The 18,616-nt window shown below is 38.8% G+C and overlaps 1 long non-coding RNA gene and 1 other non-coding gene across 4 annotated transcripts in view; both read left to right on the forward strand.

The window, feature by feature from the left end:
• Positions 1 to 18,616, forward strand: part of LOC112580113 — a 982,521-nt gene that overhangs the window by 653,003 nt on the left and 310,902 nt on the right. The gene's annotated exons all lie outside the window — the stretch shown is intronic.
• TRNAA-AGC lies at positions 17,048 to 17,118 on the forward strand. The gene has a single exon. It is a non-coding gene; the product is annotated as a tRNA-Ala (tRNA).

The following is an 18,616-nucleotide window of genomic DNA, read 5'->3' on the forward strand; positions in this document are numbered from 1 at the left end:
GAGCAAGTGTCTTTTAATATCATGGCTGCAGTCATCCTCCACAGTGATTTTGGAGCCCAAAATAATAAAATCTGTCACTGCTTACAGTTATTTTTAATATAGACCAGTTCCTCCTAATCTGCATTGTTTCCCTAAGTTCTTATGTTCATGGTAGAGAGGAATGGGTTCAGGGTACTCAAAAGAAAAAGTGGAGAAGAAAAGGGAATGAATTGGTTCAGCTTCTAAAACCTGAAGAGCATGGAGAGGGTGCTAGCATTTCTAGGACAGGCAGCTGTCCTGTAAAAAGTATCATCCTTTAACCATCTTCTCTAGCTGCCTCGTAGGCTTGCTTTCAAAGTGCCTTATCTAATATCATTTTATTAGACATTAAAGTCATCTGTTTAACACCGTATCTTAATAATTGTTGAAAAAGCACCATATTAGAGAATATACTCAGAGAAATCAGGTTCACCCCTGGTTATATCATGGCTACAGCAAGATGGAAGCAGAGAGTATCCTCGTATACCTAGAATCAATCAGTTGTTTGAATCTGCTCAGTATCAAGTTCCTCTTATTCAGGGAATAAAACAATTTTTTTCTTAGGAGACAGCTGCTTCTCCCAAACCCACCTCCCCAAATTCCCTGAAACTAGTCTGAAGAAAGGAAAAGAAAGATACAATCAAAGTTAACCCATGATTCATATGCCTTAAGCCTAGGTATTTAACAGTGGACAATTATTAATAGGCCTGTAGTCATACCCCAATAAGCATAATAGAATTTATGATTCTATTCAATTACACAGATAATTAGGGTATTCTTTTAGGTGATGGAGAGTCTAGGTATGAGCCCTGGGGCTCTTCCTTCCAGGGGCCTGGTTTTCCAGTTGGTATGTCGTTTCCAAAGACACAGGGCATATAGCTCAAAGTCCACAGTCTGGCCCAAGATGGAGTCCTGCTTTCAAGATGGAGCCTGTTCTGCCTTTTTCCTCCTTCATCAGTTCTGACCGACAAGATCTTTGCAACCCCCTGACTAGTGAGTTGGTTCAGATGTAGATAGGCTTGGGAAGCTGGTGAGACCAAAAGAAAGCAACTTCACACCACTGTTAGAACTACTGGGAAGATTAGTTCTCTGCTGAGGTTGCTGACATGGAAAAACAGACTGCAAATAGGAAAAGAAGTACATCAAGGCTGTATATTGTCACCCTGCTTATTTAACTTATATGCATAGTATCTTGAGAAACGCTGGGCTGGATGAAGCACAAGCTGGAATCAAGATTGCCAGGAGAAATATCAATAACCTCAGATATGCAGATAACACTACCCTTATGACAGAAAGTGAAGAACTAAAGAGCTTCTTGATAAAAGTGAAAGAGGAGAGTGATAAAGTTGGCTTAAAACTCAACGTTCAGAAAACTAAGATCATGGCATCCGGCCCCATCACCTTCATGGCAAATAGATGGAGAAACAGTGTCAGACTTTATTTTTGGGGCTCCAAAAAATCACTGCAGATGGTGACTGCAGCCATGAAATTAAGACACTTAATCCTTGGAAAGAAAGTTATGACCAACCTAGACAGCATATTAAATAGCAGAGACATTACTTTGCCAACAAAGGTCCATCTAGTCAAAGCTATGGTTTTTCCAGTAGTCATGTATGGATGTGAGAGTTGGACTATAAAGAAAGCTGAGCACTGAAGAGTTGATGCTTTTGAACTGTGGTGTTAGAGAAGACTGTTGAGAGTCGCTTGGAGTGCAAGGAGATCAAACCAGCCCATCCTAATGGAGATCATGAGTATTCATTGGAAGGACTCATGTTGAAGCTGAAACTCCAATGTTTTGGTCACCTGATGCGAAGAGCTGACTCATTGGAAAAGATCTTATTGCTGGGAAAGATTGAAGGCAGGACGAAAAGGGGACAACAGGAGATGAGATAGTTGGATGGCATCACCAACTCAATGGACATGAGTTTAGGTAAACTCCATGAGTTGGTGATGGACAGAGAGGCCTGGCACGCTGCAATCCATGGGGTTGCAAAGAGTCAGACACAACTGAGCAACTGAACTGAACTGAGGTTGCTGAATTTTGAGGCTACAGGTGAACTCTGTCCAGGTGGGGGCCTGGAAACTTCAGGTTTGAGGGGATAAGTAGAGCTGAAAGAAGGATGGAAATTCTCTCTCTCACTCTCTCTTTCAAATCAGAAGCCCATTTTCAGTCCCTTGGGCATGTGCATGCTAAGTCGCTTCAGTTGTGTCTGACTCTGTGTGACCCTGTAGCCTGTGCCAGGCTCCTTTGTCCATGGGATGCTCCAGGCAAGAGTACTGCAGTGGGTTGCCGTGCACTTTCCCAAGGGATCTTCCCAACCTATGACCTGGAGGGATTGAACCCCAGTTTCTTACATCTCCTGCATTGGTAGATAGGTTCTTTACCATGAGGGCCTCCTGTGAAGCCCTATCAGTCCCTTACCCTCTTGTAAAAGCAAAGAATTCAACTCAAAAGTCCTTGGTGTGTAGAACCCTTTATCACTACTGTATTACATATTTATGAACTTTCTTTGTAGTTAGAAGAGATTTAACACAATTATTGAGTATTGTGCAGAATCTTGGGAAAGGCTAAAAGCATTTGCTGGAAGCTAAATTAATAGGAACAATTTCTGGACTGAGCTTTTTTTGTTTATTTTTGTTGTTTTGTTATGGAATAGTTGATTTACAATGTGTTAATTTCTGCTGTACAGCAAAATGATTGTTGCACACATACACACACACACAAATATATACACTGTTCTTAAAATATTCTTTTCCATTTTGGCTTATCATAGAATATTGAATACAGTTCTTTGTGCTATACAGTAGGGCCTTGTTGTTTGTCCATCCTATATATAATAGCTTACATCCACGAACCCTAAACTCCCCCTCCATCTCTCTCTCACGCCTCTCATCCTTGGCAAACATAAGCCTGTTCTCTATGCTCCAGACCACACTTTAGATTCAACTTGCTACAGAGCTTCTGTCATCACTAACGAATAACCTTCTGCCTCTGCAGCAGTCTGGAAGCTTCCAGCAATAACATAGACCACAGAACCAAGCTGCCTCAGCCATCACTGGTTGGTGGAACCCAACTTACATGTCTACATTCTAGCTATAAGAGAAGCTGGACATTATTTATTTTTCTGCACTGGAAGCCTCTGTGGACTTCAAAAGATGCAAAATAGGGTATAAAAATAATCTAGGTGAGCCTGAACAATCAATGACCACTATGGCTATATTGTCCCCAATACAAATAATTTAGGTTTGGGTGAGAAGCATGTTGGTAGTTATTATCTCAGTCTCTTGATGAGAATTGGTACCATCCAGCTGATTAAATTCATGAGAATCCAGTTGGAGCCCCAAGCTGACCCATCATAGGCTGATATATAATCAAAGAGGTTCTCCTGGCCAGAGAAACAAAGGTCAGCTTTGCCTTCCAGACACACGCATTCAGTATTCTTGTTTCTGACACTCTGGCACACAGATGAGCTTTTCCTTTTAGGAAAATTAAATACGGAGTAGCAGATGTTGGCATTCATCAGGTATGACAGCTGAATGTTCTGATAATCAGAAAATTAAATGCATAAAACAAATACAAAGCACAACTGATTGTATTTTGAGAGGTTTGTCTTCGTTTTCAATGTGAAAGCTGCACATACATCAAGCTGAACTGTGTAATTTCTTGGACAATTAACTGCAGTACATCAGAACTTCGGTATCCAGCTCAGGGATCTTTATTCTCATCACTCAGTACTTCTCCAATGCATTCTGATATGATATGTGCTGTTGGAGAAGTCATTTTTCTCCTTCGTAGACTTTGGTGTTCTTATCTGTGATGACAGTGACGATGATGATGGCAAAGGCAGTTTATTAAAAAAAAAAAAAATGTCAGGACTTCCATGGCGGTCCAGTGGTTAAGACTTCGCTTTCCAATGCAGGAACTGAGGGTTCAACCCCTGGTCAGAGAGCTAAACTTCCACATGACTTGCAGCCAAAAAACCAAAATGTTAAAGGTAATATTTTAACAAATTCAATAAAGACTTTAAAAATAGTCCACATCAAAAAAAAAAAAAAGTCATTTATTGAACATATATTTGATACCATATTTGGTATCATATTTTCATATTTGGTATACCATATTTTCACCATATATGGATGCTGCCTTATATCTATAGCTGCTGTTTCTATCTCTCAATATAATGTAATCCTAGTACTAATCCTAATAAAGCTGCTCTGTTAGCCTAACCCAATTAGAAATGAAGAACTTCGCTTGTTCCTCCCATCACATACAATGTGTGTGCTCAGTTGCTCAGTTGTGTCTGACTCTGTGACCCCATGGACTGTAGCCCACCAGACTTCTCTCTCCATGGGGTTTTCCAGGCAAGAATATTGGAGCGAGTTGCCATTTCCTACTCCAGGGGATCTTCCTGCCCCAGGGATTGAACTCAGATCTTTTGCATCACCTGCATTGGCAGGCAGATTCTTGACCATTGTGCCACCTGGGAAGCCCATCACATGCAATATCCTGGGATATATTTGGGGGTTGATTACTGCACCAGGACCTTAGTCTCTAGATGACTTAACCCAGCTGAATCCACACAAGCAGTCCTCTCTCACAAAATCCCAGGGTAGGCCTGCAATCACTGTGCTGAGTATCATAGGCAAGGAGCTGGCTCCTGAGGCCACAGGTCACTGGTGTGAAGTATAGTTTGCTATGATTGTTTGGAGAAGACTGAACCATGTATGGAATTTGATTTTACTCAATTGCTGATAAAATGTTGCTGATATTTTTCTGGTTGTTTCTACACACATGGTAAATTTCTAGCCCTTAATCTCTCTGGACACTTTTGTCAAATTCTCTTTCAATTTTTCCTCCCAGTTATGCATACCCAACCTCAGCCACCAGCCTGAGGGATGAGGGTGGAAGGTAAGGCCCTGGTCTTCATGGTAGAGGTGTTCCTTAAATCCATCATAAATGTCACACTCGTTTTTCTTTCTACTTAAAATCACATTCTCTCTGTGTGTTTTAGTCTCAGAGCCACAATGCATAGTCTCCTTAGCTAAACTTTCAGTAGTAGATTAAGCTGTTGAAAACGAAAGACTGAAGACTAGAAGGCTTTCCTGACTTCCTTCCTGTTCCATCCCAATTCCCCAAGGCAATGAGTTGAGAACTCTTCTGCTCAGATTGCACAGAAGGGAGTCTAGAAATAAATATTTTATTTCTTTTCCCCTAATAGCTTAAAACTATTTTCCTGACATACAGAAATCTAAAGCTTAAAGGAGGTTAATGAACCTGTTCAATGTCACAAAATTTGTAAATCACAGAACTTGGACTTTGACCCATGACTCTGAAATCTATATTTTCAATTGCCATAGTTAACCCTTTGCTTCTAACTACCTCCCTGTATTGGAAAGTAGGATCATTTAAATGTATTGGATATTCTATATATCAAAATCCAGTGTTTCACCTGAAAGTTAAAGTGCTGATGGTATGTGATTTAGGAACTCATTGACCTACAAATATTTTCTTGTCTGAAATATATTTTCAAATTATTTGATCTTGTCAAATAATTGACAAAGATCTTGTCAAATCTTGTCAAAATAATATTTTCAAATTATTTTCTTGTCTCTAAATATATGTTATAATCTTCTCATATTTTAAGACTCTTTCCAATATTAAACTTAATGATGGGTAAAAAAACTATTGTATCAAGCAATATAAAGTTTGGTGCATTTCACGTGGAGCACTATTCTCTGCTATGAAGAGGGGGAAAAAAATGTTTTTAACAGCTTCTTTGAGATTTTCTTCATTCATTCAGTCCAGACACACCTAAGAAAAATAAGGAGGAAGCAGGAAGGAACACTTTAAGAAAAAATACTTACTTTGCTTATTATTTATCTATTTGGATTTAGGTTTATCTATTTATCGATTTGGGTCTTAGTTGAGGCACGGGATCTTCAATCTTTGTGGTAGCATGGAAGATCTTTAATTGCAGCATGCAGAATCTTTCACTGCAGCATGTGAACCCTTAGTTGCAGCATGTGGGTTCTAGTTCCCTGACCAGGGATCAGCCTTGCCTCTGCCCTTGCAATGGGAGCACAGAGTTGCAGCCACTGGGCTACCCTATAAGTTCCAAGAAGGAACATTTTGTATATATCTATTCTGAATAATGTATCTATATCTATAAAATCTGTAACATAAGAATATTCTGTACAACAAGATTCTGTGAAAGTGCTGTACTCAATATGCCAGCAAATTTGGAATACGCAAGCAAATTTGGAAAACTCAGCAGTGGCCACAGGACTAGAAAAGGTCAGTTTTTATTCCAATCCCAAAGAAAAGCATTGCCAGTGAATGCTCAAACTACCACACAATTGCACTCATCTCACGCGCTAGCCAAGTAATGCTCAAAATTCTCCAAGCCAGGCTTCAACAGTACATGAACCATGAACTTCCAGATGTTCAAGTTGGATTTAGAAAAGGCAGAGAAACCAGAGATCAAATTACCGACATCCGTTGCATAATTGAAAAAGCAAGAGAGTTCCAGAAAAACACTTATTCCTGCTTTATTGACTATGCCAAAGCCTCGACTGTGTGGATCACCACAAACTGTGGAAAATTCGGAAAGACATGAGAATACAAGGCCACCTGACCTGCCTCCTGAGAAACCTGTATGCAGGTCAGGAAGCAACAGTTAGAACTGGACATGGAACAATTGATGGGTTCCAAATTGGGAAAGGAGTATGTCAAGGCTGTATATTGTCACCCTGCTTATTTTACTTATATGTGGAGTACATCATGAGAAACCCTGGGCTGGATGAAGCACAAGCTGGAATCCAGATTGCTTGGAGAAATATCAATAACCACAGATACACAAATGACACCACCCTTATGGCAGAAAGTGAAGAACTATAGAGCCTCTTGATGAAAGTGAAAGAGGAGAGTGAAAAAGTTGGCTTAAAACTCAACATTCAGAAAACTAAAATCATGGCATCCGGTCCTATCACTTCATGGCAAATAGATGGGGAAGCAATGGAAACAGTGACAGATTATTTTTTTGAGGCTCCAAAATCTCTGCAGGTGGTGACTGCAGCCATGAAGTTAAAAGACACTCCTTGGAAGGAAAGTTATGACCAACCTAGGCAGCATATTAAAAAGCAGAGACATTACTTTGCCAACAAAGGTCTGTCTAGTCAAACTACGGTTTTTCCAGTAGTCGTGTATGCATGTGAGAGTTGGACTATAATGAAAGCTGAGCACCGAAGAATTGATGCTTTTGAACTGTTGTGTTGGAGAAGACTCTTGAGAGTCCCTTGGACTGCAAGGAGATGCAACCAGTCCATCCTAAAGGAAATCAGTCCTGAATGTTCATTGAAAGGACTGATGCTGAAGCTGAAACTCCAGTACTTTGGCTACCTGATTCAAAGAACCAACTAATTGGAAAAGACCCTGATGCTGGGAAAGATTGAAGGTGGGAGCAGAAGGGCATGACAGAGGATGAGATGGTTGGATGGCATCAGCGACTCAATGGACATGAATTTGAGTAGACTCCATGAGTTGGTGATGAACAGGGAAGCCTGGTGTGTTGCAGTCTATGGGGTCGCAAAGATTCGGGCATGACTGAGTGACTGAACTAAGCTGAATTGATTCTGTACAAAAAAGGAGGCCAGAGGTGAGAATGGAAAAAAAGAAAAAAGAAAAAGGCCCCCAAATAGAAAGAAAGTAACTATATAACCTACAAAGAATAATTCATGGCCATAAAAGATGATGACCAGTGGGGAAATGTGTCATTTGGGAATAGGAATTCCACCCCCCCCCTTCTTTTTTTTTTTTTTTTTTTTTTCTGTCAGAAGCCTCTGAAGAAAGAATAGAGGCTGTGATACAAGTAACATAGTTAAAAACACATTGTAGAAATTCTGGAAGATGCTTCTGGTTAGACTGTTGAACTCTAGAGCATGCCTAATGCTTTCAGGTATGTGTGTGTGTGTTAAGTCCCTTCAGTCATGTCTGATTATGTGACCATATGGACTGTAGCCCACAGGACTCCTCTGTCCATAGGATTCTCCAGGCAATAATACTGGAGTGGGTTCCATGCCCTCCTCCAGGGGATCTTCCCAACCCAGAAACTGAACCCTAGTCTCCTGTGTCTCCTGTGTTGCAGACAGATTCTTTACCCCTAAGCTACCAAGGAAGCCTACTTTCAAGTATAGACATGGGGAGAGTCTGATACAATTTAGCATTTAATTCAAAGTTACAGTTTTTAAACTAGTTGATATCTTTATTTCACTATATGCTGTATTCTTTAGTGGAATTCATTTTCTGTAAATATTCCCTGTATCCCCAGGATTTTCAACAAGTTAGCCCTTCTATGTCATGAGAAGTATAAACAGAATGTTGATTTCTAAGAAGTTCTGTTCTAATCTATTGAATTCCTGGTGCACAGTTTTCTTCTCATTTCTTTATCCTTACCATCCTTGAAGATACTGAAAGTTTTTAATGGCTACTTCTTCTCTGAGCTTCCCTCTATAGCTCACAAGTTTCCATCTGGCTTGGTTTCTTACATCTTTTGGTATTTATCATAGTCTGGAACTGTGGGAAACATTTTTTAGGCCAAGTCTTTGTGTCCTGGATAGTCCACTATGCTGTGCTCAAAAAGAGAGTGGTTCAAATATATGAATATAGGAGTATCTGTTTTAAGGGTTTCTCAGGTGTGCTTGTGGTAAAGAACCTGCCTGCCAATGCAGAAGACATAAGAGATGTTGGTTTGATCCCTGGACTGGTAAGATCCACTGGAAAAGAGAATGGCTACCCGCTCCAGTATTCTTGCCTGGGAAATCCCATGGACATAGGAGCCTGATGGGCTACAGTCCATGAGATGACAAAGAGTTGGACACAACTGAAGCGACTTAGCACACATCTGTCTTTAATATTTTACCTCCGAGGAACACTATTAGAAAAGAATGTTTCTACCTGTCAAAATTCCAGAAAGGGCCATGCTAATGTAAAATATGAATATATACATAGGTGATGGAAGGTCAAGCAACCTAAATGCATTGTCACATTTAATGTTCAAATGAAAAGGGTAGATTCCGTTGTATCAGGTTTTCACTTGAACAACTTGCTTATGATCACATAGGCAAATGCAGCTAAATTCTAATTCAGCTTTGAGCTTCTATTGTATTAATACCCTGTAGTTCAAGATTAACTAGTCATTCATATTTAAGGATCTTGGGGAAATGAGATATGAGAGATATTCATTTGGGATAAAAATTAAAAAAAAAATAGAATACACTATCTGGTTTGTTAGGGGGAAGGAAAGAATGCTAGAAACAAACTAATCATGCAGTTCTTTATACACTGGTGGCAGACTTCAAATGTTCTTTGCAATATGCTTTCTGCTCATTACTTCCATTAAGAGTTGGGCCAAGCACCACTCTCCTCAAAGACTCTTCTCCTAATACTCTGCCTTCTGAAATCTATCTCAGTTTTAAACCCTGTGTTATTTGGTAATCACTTAACACAACAGTTTTAAATGATCACTTCTGCTTTTAAAAATTCAGTTTCTATATATAACTGAGCTCTAATAAATAGAAGTCCTGGCAACAGACATTGTTTATTATTGAACTCTAATGAGATTCACCTTGGCAACTCATGGTATATGAGCATTGTTGTTAAACTGATAACCAAATTTAAGTGATATTATCAGTTAATGAAATTTTACTATTTTATTCTCTTACATTTCACTTTTAATAGCTGCCTTCAGTATATTAAAAAAGAAAAAGTCAGTCTCAATTTTGCCTAATCATGTAGTGCAATGTTTTATTATACAGATATACGTATGTACAGATAAAAGGTGTGGAAACTAGAGAGGATTAAGGGAAAATGGTGAAGTAGTTAGCACTAGGAATATATCTCCCTACTTAGACACTAATTTCACTGGCAGAACCTATCTAATATAACTAGTTTGGAAGTCTGGAGTCTGTTGGAGGCTTGCAACTTCCAGGGAAAACCTTGGCTGGTAAATTGCACTGATTTTGGTCAATTTTATCTCATAGCCAAGTAGCAGCTGCCCATTCTCCTCCCTCGGCCGCATGGTAGGCAGGCAGCTGTGCATGTGTTCACACACATGCACAAGGAGCAGCTTGCACACAGCTTGTGGACGTCAATGTGGGCAGAAAGAACCCTGCCCTTTAAATATTGGGAAGCTCTTTTCTGTCACTGGTTTCTGCTTCTGATTACAGACAAATCTGTGCAGACAAAGAGGCTGGCGGCCATTGTTTTTGCACCTCCCCCATTTTCACAAGCACCCCTTGAGGTGCTTGTGGTGAAGTGACTTCTAAGGGATTTAAAGGACCACTGTTCTCCCATCCCACAGAATTTCTTTTTTTTTTTTTTTTTCTTTTTCCTTTTTTAGAAACCACACATTAAAGACTAGGACATTCAAAAACAACTTGCATATGTAGACAAAAGCAGAGAGTGACCATACATGTCCAGAGAAAGGATCAGAAAAGAACTGAAAAACTTCACACCTCAGGCTGATCCTTGGCATAAGAGACAGCCTATAAAAATCAAATAAACCAAAGAAATAACAAAAGCAGAAAACCCGTGGAAGAGGTAGAATCTGATTTTCAGAGTCATAGTACTATATTATTAGATTTTCCCTGGAGTAGGAAATGGCAACCCGCTCCAGTATTCTTGCTTGGAAAATTCCATGGATAGAGTAGAGTTGCAATCTATGTTCATTGGAAGGACTGATGGTGAAGCTGAAACTCCAATATTTTGGCCACCTGATGCGAGGAGCTGACTCATTGGAAAAGACCCTGATGCAGGGAAAGACTGAGGGCAGGAGGAGAAGGGGATGACAGAGGATGAGATGGTTGGATGACAACCCCGACTCAATGGACATGGGTTTGGGTGGACTCTGGGAGTTGGTGATGGACAGGGAGGCCTGGTGTGCTGCGGTTCATGCGGTCACAAAGAGTTGGACATGACTGAGTGACTAAACTTAACTAAACAGTCTAGGTATGGGGTCACAAAGAATTGGATATGACTGAGTGACTGAGCACACATACAGATTATTAGATTTAAATGTTAAACAAGCAAACAAACAAACAAAAGCACAGGGCATACAAGGAAACAGGAAAGCATGGTACATTCCAATAAATAAACAGAAACTGTGAAAAAAGACCTAATGGCAGATATACTAGACAAAGATTTTAAAACAGTTGTCTTAAAGGTACTTGGAGAACTAAATGAAGATGTGGATAGGGTCAATACAACAATGTATAAATAAAATGGAAATGTCAGTAAAGAGATAGAAAATTTAAAAGAAACAAAAAAGAAAATCTGGAGCTGTCAGTATAACAAGTGAAATAAAAATCTTATTAGGGAAATTCAGAGGTCAAACAGAAGAAGAATCAGTGAACTTGAAGAGAAGATAGAATAATTAGAATTATTGTTTGAGGAACATAAAGAAAAAGTACTGAGGAAAAACAAACAGAGCCTAAGAGATCTAAGGGACATCATCAGGAGTAGCAACATGAGAGCAGCAAGAAAGAAGCAAATTGTCACACACAGAAAAGGATCCTCAATAAGAATATCAGCATATTTTTCATCAGAAACTTTGAAAGGCAGAAGACAATGAGTCAATGTATTCAAAGTCCTAAAAGGGGGCAGGGGGAATTCAGCCAAAAATTCCACATCCAGTAAAACTGTCTTTCAAAAGTAAGGGAGATATTAAGACATTTGCAGATAAACAAAAGCTGAGGGAGTTTATGACCATTCTACCTGCCTTGAGAGAAACACTCAAGGAGTCCTTCAAGGAAAGGTGAAAGTACATTAGATAGTAAATTGAAGCTGTATGGGAAAGTAAAGATTTCAGTAAAGATAAGTACATGGGCAATTAGAGAAGGAAATATTATTATAACACTGCTTTGTAACTTCACTTTTTGTTCCCTACCTGATTTCAGAGACTAATGCCTTTAAAGAAAAAAGAAAGAAAGAAGATTGTTAGTGTAAAAGCTAATATTATTGTAACTTTGCTTTGTAATTCCAAATCTTATTTTCTGCATAAGACTAATGCATTTAAAAGATTATCAGTTTATGTTGTTGCACACACAATCTATAAAAGTATAACTCTGTGACATCAACACTGAAAGAGGTGGCAGTGGAGCTATAAAGGAGCTCCTTTCTTGTTTCAGAAAGACTGTCTTCTACCTCTGAACTTTAGAATTATTTGAAAATAAGTTTTTATAGAAATTCTAAAACCTAGATCCCAAGATTTCTGATATGTGTTGCATGAATAATAATGTCTCTTATTGACTATGAAGTGTGGACTTGTAAATTGTTAGCAAATTATCCTCATTTTTAATACTATCCACAATGTCTCATACCTTTCAGATTAATGTCTCCTTTTATTTTCTTCTCTTTATGAATATAAGCAGCCCAGAGTTCTAATCATTAATGCCTACAGTTTTTCCAGGGGGTTTGAACTCAAGTGCCCAACTTTGGGTGTAGTGACAAGCCATATGGTGTGAGAAAGATGCAAATTGTTATCTCATGATAGCTTTAATAGATTCCTCATCACCACAGAAGAATAATTTGATTTATTCAATAGTCACAGATCAATGTTTCAAAATTTTCTTTAAAGTGGATGAGAGTCATTTGCAAATAAAATAATCTAGTGACTATTACAGCCATTTTTTACAGGAAGCATGTTACTAAAATGTCTGCTTCTTTTTTCCACTGTGCCTGCTTTCTGTCACATATGCCACTGGTTTACCCTCTAGCCCACCCATCACATTCCTATTCAGAAGGCAAACTGCACTCGTGACTTCACTTGGAAGTAGCTCCAGATGTTCCATTTGCTTCTGGGCAAGAATGTATTAACATTTTAAGTGCTAGGTAGTGGAAATGTTCAAATATCATCTGTAGTGTCTGATTTGTAGCAAGACTACTTAATGGATATTCTATACTTAGGATGAATTGCAAAATGATAAGGCATAAGAAGGAAACAGACTGACAAAATTTCGCAAGCTAAGAATTTTTGTCAGCTTGAGGACACCACTGATGTTGTTTTTCCAAGTCTTGCATATTGTATTGGTTGTAACTCCCAGAAAGCATCATGTAATGATTGCCTTTTTGAGTTCACCAGAGTGTAGCCACATCCACTAGAATGGTGAACTTCACATCTAGCCAAGAATTGCTAGACTACTCTTGACTTTGTAGTGATTTGAGTGCTCAACTCTGATGGTATTATATTGAGTTAACTGTCCAATTAATATCTTGTTTCATGAACTGTCTGTTAAGCTTAATAGCTGAGAATCCAAAGTGACTTATAAGAATGTATAAGAATCTTATAAGAATGTATGAAACTTTAGAGAAGATTCAATTAATGTTAGGTTATATATACACAGTCTCTGCAACTTTCAAATTATGAAAAACAAACCAAAATATTTTTCTTGTGTACTTTTATATGATCACTATGTCCATTTTTTTAAAACTTTAATTCATTATACATTTTCTGATCTATCCACTGAACTAAGGATTTGAAATCTACACCTTACATCATGATATTTTCCTTCCTGGAAGTAAAATGATTCCCCAATAAAGGCAAAAAAAAAAAAAAAAAAAAAAAGCATGGGAAAATATTGTGATGGCTGCTGCTCTGAAATTTTAAGAAGAGAACGTTTGACTATGTGAAACCTGTTGCATGAATTACGGAAATCACTGCAGCTATGGATGTATATGTGTGTGTATTGGCAACATGGGAAGTGGCATTTGAAACTTCCTGACCCACCTCCTTCATGTGCCTACAGCTTAAGTCCTCCCTCATGTCCAGTCTTGTAGGAAAATTGAATAAATGGGTTCCTTCCCTTCTCTGTTTATGCTGGTTTAAGTAACAAGATCTCTGCTTTAATCTATGAGAAACTCCTGTCTTTCATAGCATCCCACAGCTACTCAAGGTGGATAATAGTTTTCTAGTTCCAGTTCTAGCTAACTTTTTATATTATCATCACCACTTTCAGATTTGGAGAAGCATAATTTTATTACCTATTTACAAATATTTAAGAGTGCTTTTAAGTGCATCAATATTATTTACATGTGCATAAAACTGTTTGAGTCCCTTGGACTGCAAGGAGATCCAACCAGTGCATCCTAAAGATCAGTCCTGAGTGTTCATTGGAAGGACTGATGTTGAAGCTGAAGCTCCAATACTTTGGCCACCTGATGCAAAGAGCTGACTCATTTGAAAAGACCCTCATGCTGGGAAAGATTGAATGCAGGAGGAGAAGGGGATGACAGAAGATGAGATGGTTGGATGGCATCACTGACTCAATGGACATGAGTTTGGGTAAAATCTGAGAGTTGGTGATGGACAGGGAGGCCTGGCGTGCTGTGGTTCATGGGGTCGCAACGAATTGGACATGACTGAGCAACTTCACTTTCATTTTTCACTTTAATGCATTGGAAAAGGAAATGGCAACCCACTCCAGTGTTCTTGCCTGGAGAATCCCAGGGACAAGGGAGCCTGGTGGGCTGCCGTCTATGGAGTTGCACAGAGTCGGACACGACTGAAGTGACTTAGCAGCAGCAGAAGCTTTAAATTAAACTGGAGGAATGGCAGGAAAATGAGTGATTGAAAGTGATAAGCATTTGCCCTCACAAATCTGAAATAAAGACTAGTGGCCACTTACTATCCTGAATCAGTTGTAGAAATGCTAGTTCAGTGATGCTTTCCAATTGGTGCTCTTATTGGGACCATATTGAGATAAACTATTATTTTTAAAAATTAAAGATAAAATTTAGTTACTAAAGAGAATATACATAGTGAGACAGAAATAACTTTATTATTAGATCAAACAATTCCATATTTGTACTGAAAGGGTCAGAACCTGAATAATTAAAAATTGCTAAAACAAAACAAAAAAAGGAGTTCCCTGGTGGTCTAGTGGTTAGACTTCCAGGCTTTTGCTGCCATAACCCAAGTTCAGTTCCTGGTCAGGAAACTGAAATCCCACAAGCTTTGTAGCATGACCCAAATAAATAAGTTAATTAAAAAATTTAAAAATTACATAAAATTCTTTCTTTACATTAAATAGTAAGACACCTTCCTATTCTCTTCCACCTAATAATTGATCAGAATCATCACAAGTTTGGGGCTTCCCTGGTGGCTCAGGCAGTAAAGAATCTGCCTGCAATGCAGGAGACCTGACTTTGATTCCTGGGTTGGAAAGATTCTCTGGCAAAGGGACTAACCACCCACTCCAGTATTCTTGCCTGGAAAATTCCATGGACAGAGGGGCCGGGCAGGCAACAGTCCATAGGGTTGCAAAGAGTTGGACATGACTGAATGACTTAACGCTTTCCCTTTCACCACAATATTGCAAAAAAAAAAAAAAAAAAAAAAACCCACAAAAGCAAAACTAGTTTGTTTCACCTTTTTCTACTTGTTCTCCCATCTCTATTTGTAGGCAGTACATGGATTATGCACTTGAAAATGCAGATATAAACAAAGTTGACATTCAGAAATATTTGCTAGCCCATGATTTCTTTCCCTTTAGAGTTTGAGTTATGCATAACTAGTTATAATACAATGTGATATATAAATATACATGAGGTAATATATACAGTACACTTTAAAAATCCATGGAATATATTCTTATGAAATAAAAACATTTTGTACTTTATATAGAGAGAGGTATTAGACAGATGAGCATATATTCTAAATGTAGAGACAGAGACAAGTCATGAACAAACAAGGACTGAATAATTAAAAGTCATGTTGAAGAAATGGAGTGCAGAAACTGTGGCTAGATTCAAGGACCATTTTTAGAGATAAGGTTGTAGATGGAAGTTGAAGGCAGATCTTCGGAGGTTTTGAATACCAGGTAGATTGGACCATAATTGTGCTGGAAAGAGAATAGACACTGAGGAGTCACAAAGGAAGGAATGACATGATTTTACCTGTACTCTTAGAAAATCAATTTGGGAAGAATTACCTGAAGGGGACTTGAGGCAGAGAAGCTGTTAGAAGTCAGTGCCCCTGCCTAAGTTCCAGGCAATGAAAGCCCAAACCAAGGCAAAGACAATGAAAACTGAGAGAAAGAGGCCATTTCAAAAGACATTGTAGGAGTATAATTGGCTGGATATTGGAACTAATGCTCTATCCTGGGAGAGAAAGAAATTGAAGATGGCTCTTAGATTTTTGAACATGTATGATAGAGCGATAGTACAGTTAACAGATAAGAAAATAGCTAAATAATAGTTTTCAATACATGGATCAACTCCAGTAATAAGGTAGTATGTTTCTGAACCACTCTGATGAGGAGTGTATGTTCAAATCTGAAGTCTTTGGAAAAGAGCCGCATGGTGGATTAGTTTTGTCTGACAGAGACATACACATGGATGTCAGATATTTTCCATTCTCATATAGGGGAAAAAAAAGGGAGAGAGGTTCACTACTGTATTTGACTTATTTTGTGGAATATTCTAAAGATTGTTGCCAACAGATCTTTTTTTTTTTTTTCTTGTAATGTTTTTGTTATATTTTAATGGAATACAGGAACAGAGGTATTAAAAATCTTAATATCCTCACTTGGACACAATAAGGTTGATAATTAGGGCAGAGAAGACAATGCATGCTCTTTGGGTGAAGCAAAGTCTACATATGTGAATCCAGTGATTCACCATGTTGACTTGGCTACATGAATCACATTTGCATTTTATGGGACAAGAAGACTTACCTAAGAAGATAATATGATAATAGCTAGCACTTACATGTAAAAGAATAGGAAATATTCTCTGGCAAATGTATTCTTTATTTATCCAATGAATGCTCACAATAGCTAACACAATAATGTGAGCTTAGTAATAGTACCAACCCCATTTTGTAGGTGAGAAAACTGAGGCAAGAGTTGTTAAATTGTTTGCCAAATCTCATACAACTAGGAAGTTGTGAAAGCAGAATTTAAATTAAGGTAGTCTGACTCCAAAGCCCATATTCTTAGCCACTAAACTATACAGTTTGTATTGTAGATGGAGCCTGGGGGTGTGGCTCAGTGGTAGAGTGCATGCTTAGCATGTATGAGACCCTGGGTTCAATCCCAGTACTCCCATCTTCATATTTGAGCTTCCCCCATCTTCATATTCGCTTCCATTGGCTAATGGTAAAGAATTCGCCTGCCATGCGGGAGACCCAGGTTGGATCCCTGAGATGGGAAGTTCCCCTGGAGATGGAAATGGCAACCTACTCCAGTATTCTTGCCTGGAGAATTTCACGGACAGAGGAGGCTGGTGGACTCCATGGGGTCCATGGGGTTGCAAAGAGTCGGATGTGACTGAGCGACTAACACACATTGTAGATGGAAGCATTCTCTATGCAAAGGGAAAGTGGACTTTTTAAAGAAACACCAGTAGGACATGGAGTTGTTATTAGGAAACCTAAGGGAATAACGAATATCAGTGCTTGGCAAGAAATAGAAATAGATGAAGCAGGCTGGAAGCAGAGGGGAATTAAATCATGCATTTCCTGTCTGAGGAGACTAGTTACACCTGAAAGTCAGTGACGCTGACCAACTGCTGACAGTACTCATTCATCTTAGTGAAACACCAGAAATCCATTAATCATGGGCAATCCCTTTAATTTTCAGTATTGGGACCAAATAAATTTGTTTAAAGATGGGATGGGGCCAAAGCACAAAAACAAAAGCAGAAACCAAAACAAAAACATAGAGTGTGATAAATCTGGGCCACAGATTTTTTTTTTTTTTAATTTTTTTGCTGGGTCTTGGTTGCTGCACACAGGCTTTCTCTGATTGCAGTGAGCCAGGGCTACTCTTCGTTGCCGTGTGCAGGCTTCTCATTGCAGTGGCTTCTCTTGTTATGGAGCATGGGCTCAGTAGTTGTGGCACACAGGCTTAGTTGCCTGATGGCATTAGAATCTTCCAGGTGTCCCATGTCCTCTGCATTATATGGCAGGCGGATTCTTAATTGAATCACCAAGGAACTCCCCACAGACTTTTCTAAATGAGCAACTTTTCCTCTAGGCATGGAGCTGCTGATTAGTTCAAAGGACATTTGAGCCAAATGGCACCTGTGTCAGACATCCAGGCTTGGTTAAAATCTGAGTGTGTTTGCTTCTTATTCACACCATAGAACCAGATACGAGGGACTTGAGATTTAGTCAGTCATCAGAATTAGTTGTAGGACCCTGGGGAAAATGCCTTTCACTCTGTCAGCCTTTGATCATTAGTCAAGTTTTGGGAGGAGGAGAAGATGTTTGAAAATATCATAAAATCCTTGAGGCTTTTCCAGTCTAATACTTCCCCTCCTTTCTCTTCATTTATTTCAGTTTCTCCATTCTTCTATTTTTATTTTAGATGAGATTGTAAGTGTTTACGACTTCTTTAAAACACCATATTATCTGTGAGTATAGACCCAGGAGAAGAGTAAAAAGGCCTACATTTGTAGCCTTTTCTTTTCAGCAAATGGAGAGTTTGGATTTTCCAAATCTTTAATATTTCTTAGATCCTGGCTATGTTGAATAGTGGCTGAATTCACAAAGAGATTATGCTTAAATGATTTTAGAGCTCCTGGCAACTTGCTCCTCTAATC

The sequence above is a fragment of the Bubalus bubalis genome, chromosome 18 (genome assembly GCF_019923935.1).
Source record: "Bubalus bubalis isolate 160015118507 breed Murrah chromosome 18, NDDB_SH_1, whole genome shotgun sequence".
Taxonomy (NCBI): domain Eukaryota; kingdom Metazoa; phylum Chordata; class Mammalia; order Artiodactyla; family Bovidae; genus Bubalus; species Bubalus bubalis.